Source organism: Cervus canadensis, chromosome 7 (genome assembly GCF_019320065.1).
Source record: "Cervus canadensis isolate Bull #8, Minnesota chromosome 7, ASM1932006v1, whole genome shotgun sequence".
Taxonomy (NCBI): Eukaryota; Metazoa; Chordata; class Mammalia; order Artiodactyla; family Cervidae; genus Cervus; species Cervus canadensis.
Window position 1 is genome coordinate 24,492,879 of NC_057392.1, and position 12,023 is coordinate 24,504,901.

The window sequence follows — 12,023 nt, forward strand, 5'->3', positions numbered from 1 at the left end:
GTCTGATATGAGGACTGCTACTCCAGCTTTCTTTTGCTTCCTATTTGAATGGAATATATTTTTCCATCCTCTCACTTTCAGTCCATATGTGTCTTTAGGTCTTAAGTGGATTTCTTGTAGAGAGCATATATAGGAGTCTTGTTTTTGTATCCATTCAGCCAGTCTGTGTCTTTTGGTTGGAACATTTAATCCATTTATATTTAAAGTAATTATTGGTATATATATATATATGTTTCTATAGACATTTTATTAATTGTTTGGGGTTGACTTTGTAGGTCTTTTTTCTTCTCTTGTATTTCTTGACTATAAAAGTCCCTTTAACATTTGTTGTAAAGCTGGTTTGGTGGTACTGAATTCTCTTAACTTTTGTTTGTCTGAAAAGTTTTATATTTCTCCATTAATTTTGAATGAGATCCTTGCTGGGTACTGTAATCTTGGTTGTAGATTTTTCCCTTTCAGTGCTTTCAATATATCCTGCCATTTCCTCCTGGCCTGCAGAGTTTCTGTTGAAAGATCAGCTATTAAGCAAATGGGGTTTCTCTAATATGTTACTTGTTGCTTCTCCCTTATGCTTTTAATATTCTTTCTTTGTGTTTAGTCTTTGGTAGTTTGATTAGTATGTGTCTTGGCATTTTTCTCCTTGGGTTTATCCTGTATGGGACTCTTTGTGTCTCATGGACTTGATTGACTATTTCCTTTTCCATGTTGGGAAAATTTTCAGCTATAATCTCTTCAAAAACTTTCTCATACCCTTTCTTTTTCTCTTCTTCTGGTACTCCTATAATTCAAATGTTGGTGCATTTGATATTGTCCTAGAGGTTGATGAGACTATCCTCAGTTCTTTTCATTCTTTTTACTTTATTCTGCTCTTCAAAAGTTATTTCCATCATTTTATCTTCCAGCTCACTGATTTGTTTTTCTGCTTCAGATATTCTGCTATTGATCCCTTCTAGAGTATTTTTAATTTCAGTAATTGTGTTGTTTGTCTCTGTATGTTTTTTTCTTTAATTCTTCTAGGCCTTTGTTAATTGATTCTTTCATTTTCTCCATTTTGTTTTCAAGGTTTTTGATCATCTTTACTATCATTATCCTGAATTTCTTTCCAGGTAATTTGCCTATTTCCTCTTCATTTATTTGGACTTCTGTGTTTCTAGTTTGTGCCTTCATTTGTGTAGTATTTCTCTGCCTTTTCATTATTTTTTTTTAACTTATTGTGTTTGAGGTCTCTTATCCCAGGCTTCAAGTTTGAATTCCTTCTTCCCTTTGTTTTCTGCCCTCCTAAGGTTGGTCCAGTGGTTTGTGTAAGCTTCATATAGGGTGAGATTTGTGCTGAGTTTTTGTTTGTTTGGTTTTCCTTTGATGGGCAAGGCTGAGTGAGGTGGTAATCCTGTTTGCTGATGATTGGGTATGTATTTTCGTTTTGTTTGTTGTTTAAATGAGGTGTACTGGTGGTTGGGTGATGCTGGGTCTTGTATTCAACTGGTTTCCTTTGTGTGAGTTCTCACTATTTGATACTCCCTAGGGTTAGTTCTTTGGAAGTCTAGGGTCTTGGATTCAGTGCTCCGACTCCAAAGGCTCAAGGCTTGATCTCTTGTCAGGAACAAAGATTTCACAAGTGGTTTGTTATGGCATTAAGTGAAATTAAAGCAAATATCCAAAAATGAGAAACCAAAGATTAACCCCAGACAAATGGCAGTTACAAAATCAGGCAAATAATAATTAAAATAATGGAATATACACATATACATATACACCCATGAGCAAAGTGAAAACAGTCCAACAAAAAAAAGTACAGTAGATTGCCCTGGTGAACAAAGTAAATAAAAAATTATATTTACCAGCTAAGAACAAAACTAACTAAGGCATAAACTGGAAAACAAAACTAAAGCAAGGTACCAAGTGGGGAATAAAGCAATGAAAACAAAATTAACAAATATGTTGAGAGGAAAGGAAAGAAAGAAAGACTAGATATGCAAAGTTAAATATATGTCGATGAAGAAGATTTATATGCATTAAAGATTAACTGCAAGAGGGAAAAAACAGTAGCAAAGGCAAAGGAATAAATGTAGAAAAAATATAATAGGCATTTCAAAAAATTAAAATTATAAAAATGAGAAAAGAAAGGGGAAAAAAAAGGAAGAAGAAAGAAAAAATGAACAAAAAGGAAAACTCCACAGAACTGCAAAACCCAACATAGAGGCAGAGGTTTATAGCAACAATAAAAAGTGTGACTGAAAATACACACATGCATATACACCCATCAGTTCAGTTCAGTCACTCAGTTACGTCCGACTCTTTGCGATCTCATGGATTGCAGCATGCCAGGCCTCCCTGTCCATCACCAATTCCTGGAGTTTACTCAAACTCATGTCCATTGAGTCAGTGATGCCATCCAACCATCTCATCCTCTGTTGGCCCCTTCTCCTCCTGTCTTCAATCTTTCCCAGCATCAGGGTCTTTTCAAATGAGTCAGTTCTTTGCATCAGATGGCCAAAGTATTGGAGTTTCAGCTTCAACATCAGTCCTTCCAGTGAATATTCAGGACCGATTTCCTTATGATGGACTGGTTGGATCTCCTTGCTGTCCAAGCGACTCTCAAGAGACTTCTCCAACACCACAGTTCAAAAGCGTCAATTCTTTGGCACTCAGCTTTCTTTATAGTCTAACTCTCACATCCATACATGATTACTGGAAAAACCATAGCTTTGACTAGATGGACCTTTGTTGGCAAAGTAATGTCTCTGATTTTTAATAAGCTGTCTAAATTGGTCATAACTTTTCTTCCAAGGAGCAATCGTCTTTTATAGTCAAATAGTCCAACAAAAATAAAGTATAATGGATCATCCCAGTGAACAAAGGAAACCAAAAATTATATTTACCAGAACAGAACTAACTAAAGCAAAAACTGGAAAACAAAGCTAGAGCACGGTGCCAATTGGAGAATAAAGCAATGAAAATAAAACTAACAAATATGTTGAGAGGAAAGGAAAGAAAGAAAGAAAGAATAGATATGCAGAGTTAAATAGAGGTAGAGAAAGAAGATTTATACACTTTAAAGATTAACTGCAAGGGGAAAAGAACAGTAGGAAAAGCAAACAAAGGAATAAATGTAGAAAAAATAATAATAGGTTTAAAAAATTAAAAATTAAAGTTAAAAAAGAGAGAGAAAAAGAGAAACTCCACAGAACTGCAAAAGCCCAACATAGAGGCAGAGGTTTATAACAGCAATTAAAAAAATGTGACTGAGGGAAAAAAAAAAGTTCAAAAGCTTAATTAGATTTCATAGTGCCAATAAAATCAACAACTATAACAGAGCGGGAAAAAAGGGGGAAAAAACCCAAAAGAATCTACAGAACAAGTCAAAACCTGAGAATAATAAATGTTTTTCTTAAGTCATTGCCGTCAGAGTCCTTTCCCTTTCTGGGAGTCACAGTCCACCTCACCTCCCTAGGATGTCCTCCAACACTGTGTTGGTCTCTGGACCTGCTGTGGGGGGAGCTCAGATTCTAATCTGGTCCCACTCCTATGTGTTCTTGCCTCCAGTGTCCACAGCTATCAGAACTAGTGTGTTTTCTTTTGTGGGAGCCCTCAGTGACCTTTTATATATTCTATAGACAAAGAGTCTGCCTAGTTGATCGTGTGGTTTAATCCACAGCTTGTAAAGCTGGTGGGAAGGTTTTGGGTCTTCTTCCTTAGCCACACTGCCCCTGGATTTCAGTTGTGGTTTTATTACCACCTCTACATGTGGGTCATCTACTAGGGTTTAGCTCCTGAGGCTGCCCCGGAGGGCTTAGGTTTGCCCCTGTGAGGGCCAGGTGTGGAGGTGGTGCATCTGCTTGGGTCACAGGGGTTCTGGCAGCACCAGGTACTCAGGGGAGTTGGAGGCTCGGGCAGCAGGAAATATAGGGTTCTAGAAGGGGATGGCAATCAGTACTGGCCAATATGCTACAGTATTCTTCCCTGAAGAACCACCCCCTCCCCCGCCCCTGCCCGAGAGAGAAGCCTGGCAGTCCACAGTCTACAGGGTCGCAAAGAGCTGGACACTATCGAAGTGACCCTGTGTGCATAGACGCAAGACTTCTTTTGCCCGTGGCAGCTCTGCCCAGTGAGAGCTGAGTGTGAAGGTGGTGCAGCTGCTTGACTTGCGGGGACCCTGATGGTGCCAAGCGTGCAGGGACATGGAGTGCCTCCACCACAGGAGTCATGGTCCTATAAGAGTCTTGTTCTGAGCCTCTTGTAGCTGGCGATCAGAAGGCCTCTTTGGCCAGTCTTTCTCTGTAGCTCCACCTGTTCAGGCACTTGGAGGGCTCCCTTACCTGGGGTCCTTCTCTGTGTCAGGCATACAGAGGGGCCCCTCTGGCTGGGGCCATACCCTGCAGTTGGGTGCATCAGTCACTTAAAGGGGCACCCTGGGTGGGGTTCTGCTCTGTAACTGGGCACATCAGTCACTTAAAGGGGGCATCCTGGGTGGGGTCCTACTCTGTAGTTCATTGTGTCAGGCATTTGATGGGCCAGTCTGTCTATTGTTAAGCTGCCAATGCTGGCGTGTGGGGAGAGAGAGGCTATGGTGATGGCTCCACCCCTTATACATGACTCAGCAGTATCGCCTTGCTTCCATGGCTGCCTGGCTTTCCTCCACTGGCATTTCCCACCACGATCTTCTCCCTCACCTCCCCTCAATCTGTCTCTCCATAGTCAACAGCAGCCCTCACCCTGGGACCGCTCCACACTCCCCAAACTCCAGCTCCTGGCTTCTGCACCTTCCAGGGGACCCTCGTCCCTGTCCAGGGTGTGTATGGCTGTGGCAAGGACTGTCTGATTCTCATTCCATTTAGGCTGCCACAGATCAGCTGTTTCACTCTCAGCCTTAAATGTTTCTTCTCTGACTTAGACAATTGCCCCAATATGGTGATCGGACCCCCGCTTCAGTTCCCCCACCCACCGAGGGCAGGTCCAGTCCTACTAGCACTTCTGTTTCCCCCATTAGCTCCTTCATCCTACCGAGTTTTACTTGCTTCTATATATTCTTTTCCTCTAGTCAGGTACTCCTGTCCTCTCTCAGCTGGTGTTCTGCATGCACTTCTGAGTCTGAAAGTGTATTCTGATTGGTGGAGAAAGATGTACTCCATGTCCAGCTACTCCTCCACCATCTTATTGTCCAACACTTTATATTTTAATTTCATAGTACTTTAAATGGATTAATGAATTTAATTATTTTAGATTTTGATTTACCTTCCTAGAGACTAGCTTTGCTTTGTCTTCTAGATTTATTTTCTTGGACTTTAATGTAAGTCTGGAGGGAATACATGAGTAAATTCTAAAATATTGACATTCTCATCTACATTGCTTTCTATTGACAGTGTTTGGAAGAAAATAGTAATGATAGCTTCCATTTTTGAGTCTTAATTCCAGAAAATACACTAATGAGGTTAACATGTTATCTCATATAATTCTTGGAATAACCCCGAGAGGTTGATATTATTTTTCTCATTTTACTGTTTAGGAAGCAGAGAGTTAGGAAAATTCAGAAACTTGCTCAGGGTCACACATCAGTGATAAACTCAGGGCTTGAGTTCATATTTATCTGATTCCAGATCAATGAGATCATAATATCCTGCCTTCCTGTCTTCTTATATACTGATTCATTCAAAGACATTAATTTGGTCATCTATCCAGTCATGTCAAACATTTCTCAGATATCTTCTGTATTGAATAGTTTGTATAAACCATATAAGGTAAAAGGCCAGGAGAAATAAATAGGACATTCTTCACATTTATAAGGAGTTTTCTGGACAGGAATTTGAGTCATTTTAAATTTTATCAGTGAAATGGAACTGTAGATAAATATATACTTTTTATTTTTACCTTCCTTAATGTATCAATCAGCATAGTCTGGGTTATGCTGCAGTAACAAATAATCCCACAAATCAGTGATTTAAAGCAAAGTTAATTTATCACCCAAGATGTTCATCCCCTGGAGGAGGAAATGGCAAGCCACTGCAGTATTCTTGCCTGGCGGTCTATAGGCCATAGGGTTGCAAAGAATCAGACACAGCTGACTGGCTGGCTCTGCACTTTCATCCCGTGAGGCTGATGTAAGGGCTCTGTTCCACGTTGTCATCATTTTCACTTTGGGACACACCAGAACATTTATGGTCACTGTGGAAGAAGAAAACAAGAGCTCTATAGGGTCTAATTGGGTTGAGCAATTGCTCCAGCCAGAAAGTGACACACACATATATTCACAGCATATTGCCCAGAGCTAGTCATATCTCACCACAGAGGGGCCAGGATGGGCAATCCTCCAGAAGGCGGAATTGCTGAGAAGGAGGAAGAATTAGAATATTTGGAAACTGGCACTAATGACTACCACATTTACGGTAATGTAAGAATTCATAGTCTAATATATGGTAGGACTTTAAAACCAGAGAACATTTTATGCCTGACATGTGTCATTGCTTTATCAGTGGCATGGAATTCTATTGAGAAATTTGGTAATTTCAAAATTGTCTTCAAATCCCTTCATCCAGGATCTCCTAAAAGGGAAAGAAGTATTTAATGGAAAGTATTTAATGGATTTAATGGAAAGGTTATTTGAGTTTTTTTTTTTTTTAATCTTTAGAGAATGGCTTCAGCCAGTTACTCTGAAGGAACAGCTTGAAACAGACCAGTGCTACCATCAAGAACCAAGAAAAGCTGGATTATTTTGGCCTGTGTACATGCTTGTGCACTTGTGCGCACACACACATAGAGTGTAATTCTGAGTAAAGAGTTGCTAAAATGAACTTGATCTGAGGGTCTAATATCTTGTAGAAAAGGACACTAATTGAAGAGAATCTGACATTCATTATACAGCTGAAGGACAGTTTAGTTATTGGGAATATGTTGGCAGAAAATATCCAGACTAGAGCAGGGAGAAGACTATAAACAAGTGGTTTGTGATAAATTAAAATGAACATAAACAAATTAAAGTAAATACAAAACAACTGATTATGTTCAGGAGGTAGAAGTCTCACTATCACAAAAAAAGACAATTCTCCCCAAGTTGAACTTTTAGTTTCATATAATCTAAATGAAAATCACAGCAAATTTGTATTTAGATGTGTAGAAATTGACAGGTTGACATTAAAATGTATGTACAAATGCAAAGGATCAAGATTAGCCAAGTTTTATATTCAAGAAGAACAGAAGTAGTGGACTTATATGGCTAGATTTCAAAACTTATTATAAAGCTACAGTTACTGAGACAATATGTATCAGTGCAAAAAAAAAACCCCAAAAACACAGCAAAGCACATTCAGTGGAATAACCTGTCAGAATGTGGTAAGCTGTAAAGTAAGAAAAAATACTTCTGATACTTTTATATCTTTATTTTGATTTGTCTCTTTGTTGAGTATAAATATAGAAACTAGAAAAGATAAATTTAGGGGCTTTAAAGAAAAACTTTTGTTTGAACAATGTAATCAATTTTTTGAAATGCTTTTTCATTGCACATTTCAGTATTAAATAATATTTATTATGTATTTTCTGTACAATATTTGTTATGTACTTTATATACTAAATAATAATAATGACAACAGTAACCAATAATGCTAATTTCTTACAATTCCATGACACATTAGTGCTCAAAGCACATAGTCTCACTTTAATTTTGCCCCTCTACATTTAAAAAAAAAATGAGGCAATTCAATGTTGATCTGTTCTTGCAATAACTCTGTAAAGTAGGACTGGAAAGACTGACTCTACTTCCCGTTAAGAGATGAGAAAACTGTGATGCAGGGGGCATTAACCTACTTGTCGGTTATCACATATCTAGGAAAGTACAGACCAAGGGCTGTGACATTGATTGATGCTGGTATTTCCCACTAGCTTCATCTTCTTCCTCTCTGTCTTGATTTGGATTTAGAAAGCTTAGGATCACCCATTTCAGGTCAGGCCTGGCAGAGAAATAACACTAATAAAAAGAGTTGTGTAATGGGACAAAGTCGAGCTGACACGTGGATGGAGAGCTGGATAGAGGCAAGATTGGGCTTCAGTTTCCATAACCAAACTATAAGCCAAGAAACTGAGAAAGGATAGTCCCTGTACCTTAGTTGTTATTGATTTTAAAAAACATAATATGAAGAAAATATAACACAAGCTATTGAAAATGCTGTCTCAAGAGAACACATCTGTTTCTTAAAATTTCTACTGTTTAATGAAACCAAAACTGATACTCTTCTAACATTTCCCTGCTTCCCTTCTAGCCCCGTTTCTCTGGGAAATCACTTGCAGAGCTGCACTGTGAACATTTTGTGTTTCCTTGTGCAGTAGCAGGAGGAAAAGGATCCTGGGAAGGCAGTTTCAACTCTGCATTGAAATCCAAGAGAGTCAGCGAAGACCCCTCGGACTTTCAACTGCCTGATCCTGGTGACTACCCTCAAAGTGCCTTGACTGCTCAGATCTGAACTCATAATTTCCTCTCTCCATCTCAGTGCCCTCTGCCTACACTTTAATGGGCTGGGCTAGGAAATAACGTGACAGTTAATCACATATCTTCCTTGAATCCACTGACTTAATGACCACAAGATGAACAAGCTGGGGTACTCTGGGATCATTGCTGAGATACTCTGAGTTCGTTCTCCATGGGTGAGGAAAACACTTTGACTAGTTGGACCTCCTTTTGCTCCCTCCCTCCCCAATGGGTTCTTCCTGTCTCTAATCTCTGATTCTCATCATCACTCATTGACTCCAGAGACTAGAACTGATCTTGTATCCCATCTCTGTAAGCTTCCATTTCCCTACTAATTCCTGTCTCAGAGATGGGATCACTCCCTACAGCCCAGCAGGCTTGTTCCTTCCTCCACATTCTTGAGATTTCCTGTCTTCTCACCACCTCTCTGATGAGCCCCAGGAGTAAGGGCTACATGTACAACCACATAGATCATTGCTAAGTTCCTACTCTGAGACCTCCCACTGGAATTGGTGTTATCTGAATTGTGATGGCAAGGAACAGAAAGAAATGAATGGTGGCTCAGAAATACAGTCAATTTATTACATTCCATAAAGTTTGGAGGTAGATGATTTTATCTTTGGTGTAGCAAATGGTTTGTGTCCTCAAGGGCTCAGATTCTTTCTCTCCTACCTTCACTGAGATCTTTGGCCAGTTGACTTTTTATCTTCAGACTTATCACCTTATGATCATAAGATGGCTGCTATAGCTCCAGAGGATGCAATGTTGTTCCAGTTAGCCAAGCAGGAAGGAAGGTATTAACACAAAAAGTATTCTCCTTAAGAAGCTGTCTTTTGAATCAGAACATGAAGGTACTCCGGGGTATTTACCTTTGTGTCTCAATGTGAAGAACAAAGGCATGTTCCTATCTCTTGTTGTTCACTGGTGAAGGAGATTAGAATTCTCATGATTGGTCTAGGCTAATAAAGATTCATGCTAAATTGAGAAATGGCCTCACTTCTTGGGGATGAAGTTACCTCTGTTCAACATTTTGAAACAAATTTGGGTGGAAGCAGCTACTGGGTAAAGTCGGGACCCAGTCTGAAGTTGGGCTTTGCATGCAGACATCTGGTGCTAGAGAGTGAATTCAACTCTGTCTTCTCCTTTGTCTTGACCACTGCCCACAGCTAGTACGAAATGAATACAAAGCATGCGTGCATCATGCATAAAGGAATGAACACGTAGTGAATGAATGAGTGAGTGATTGTGTGCATCCCTTTCTTCTTATTCATGGCAGACTTACCAGAACCTTCCTCTTTATCCTAGTATTTGTCTCTACAAAGAGGCTACTTTGAGTTCCATTGTCATGACTAGTCTTGCATTTTGTCATTCTGCCTTCTCTGTTTATAATTCTTAACTCTCTGACTTCCAGGAAGCTTGTCTCTATCATGTTCCTTTTTCTTAAGTAGGCTTCCCCTCATCAAATCCTTTCCCTTTCCTCACTGCTCTTCCCTGTGTTCTCCCTGACACTAGTCTAATATTTCTTATTTTTTAAAAGTCAGGTGTGTTGACGTATAATTCAAATGTATTAGAATTCACCATTTTTTTTGGTGTGCAACATAATGAGTTTTGCCAAAGAACTGTGCAATCACCACCACAAACTAGATTGTGGTTTCCCTGGTAACTCAGATGGTAAGAGTCTTCCTGCAATGTGGGAAACCTGGGTTTGATCCCTGGGTTGGGAAGATACCCTGGAAAAGGAAATGGCAACCCACTCCAGTATTCTTGTCTGGAAAATCCCATGGATGGAACAGCCTGGCGGGCTACAGTCCATGGGGTTGCAAAGAGTCAGACACAGCTGAGCAACTAACACTTTGACTTTCATCAGACTCAGCAGCCTCCTTTTGCCCCATCTTGCTTCTTTGCAATCAGTCCTCTCCAGATACCCCAGCCCTTGGAAACCACCACTGTGATTTCTCTTCCCATAGTTTTGCCTTTCATTTAATTTCATGTAAATGAAATAATTCAGCAAATGTATTCTCCCACTTTCTTTAGTGTTTGTGAGATATATCCGTGTTATTGCATGTATCAGTAGTTTGGAGGTATTTTTTACTGTTGAATAGTATTTGCTTGAATGTATGTACCACAATTGTCCATTCACTAGCTGATAAACATTTGTATTGTGTCCAGTTCTTGGCTGTTATGAATAATGCTATGAACATTTATGAACAAATCTTTGTGTTGGCAAATATTTTCATCTCCCTTAATAACTAGTAATGATGCTGGGTCATTTGGTAAGGTTATGGTTTGTTTTAGGGGAGAATGGATACATGTATATGTATGACTGAGTCCCTTTGTTGGCCACCTGAAACATTGTCAATTTGCTATACTCCAATAAAAATAAGAAAATGCCAAACCATTTGAAAATTAGAGAGTCTAATTTACATTCCTACCATAAAACATGAGGATTCCAGTTTCTTTTTGCTTACATTTATATTTGTCTTTCTTTTTTATTACAAGCATCCTAGTAGATGTTATTTTATTGTGGCTTTGTTTCGCATTTCTCTAATGATGTCGAGCATCTTTTTATGTACTTGTTAATCATTTGTATATCAGCTTTGGTGAAATGTCTATTTAAATCTCTTGCCCATTTTCAAACTGAGCTTTTAGCATTCAAGTTATAACTTTTATGAGTTTGTTATATATTTTGGATGCAAGTCTTTTATTACCTATGTGATTTGCAAATATATTCAGGCAACCTGTGTGGCATGTCTTTCTGTTTTCATTGTAGTATCTTAAGTGTGAAAGATTTTTGCATTTCTTTTTAAAATGTATTTACTTTTAATTGGAAGAGAATTGCTTTGCAATATTGTGTTGGTTTCTGCCGTATATCAGCATGAATTAGCCACAGGCATACATATGCCCCCTCCCTCTCAAACCTCCCTCCCACCTCCCACCCCACCCCATCCCTCTGGGTTGTCACAGAGCACTGGATTGGAGCTCCCTAAGCCATACAGCAAACTCCCACTGGCTATCTATTTTACATATGGTAATATACATGTTTCTATGCTACTCTTTCAATTCGTCCCTTCCTCTCCTTCCCACACTGTTTCCACAAGCCTGTTCTATATGTCTGCATCTCCAAGCTGTTCTGGAAACAGGATCATCAGTACCATCTTTCTAGATTCCATATATATGTGTTAATATATGGTATTTGTTCTTCTCTTTCTGGCTTACTTCACTCTGTACAATAGGCTCTGGATTCATCCACGTCATTAGAACTGACTCAAATGTATTCCTTTTCATGGCTGAATAATATTCCATTATATATATATATATATATATATATATATATATATGTATATATATATATATACTACAAGTTCTTTATCCATTCATCAGTCAGTGGACATCTCGGTTGCTTCCATGTCCTAGCTACTGTAAATGGTGCTGCAATGAACATTGGGGTACATGTGTCTTTTTCAATTATGGTTTCCTAGTGGTACATAAGGAGAAGGCAATGGCATCCCACTCCAGTACTCTTGCCTGGAAAATCCCATGGATGGAGGAGCCTGGTAGGCTGCAGTCTATG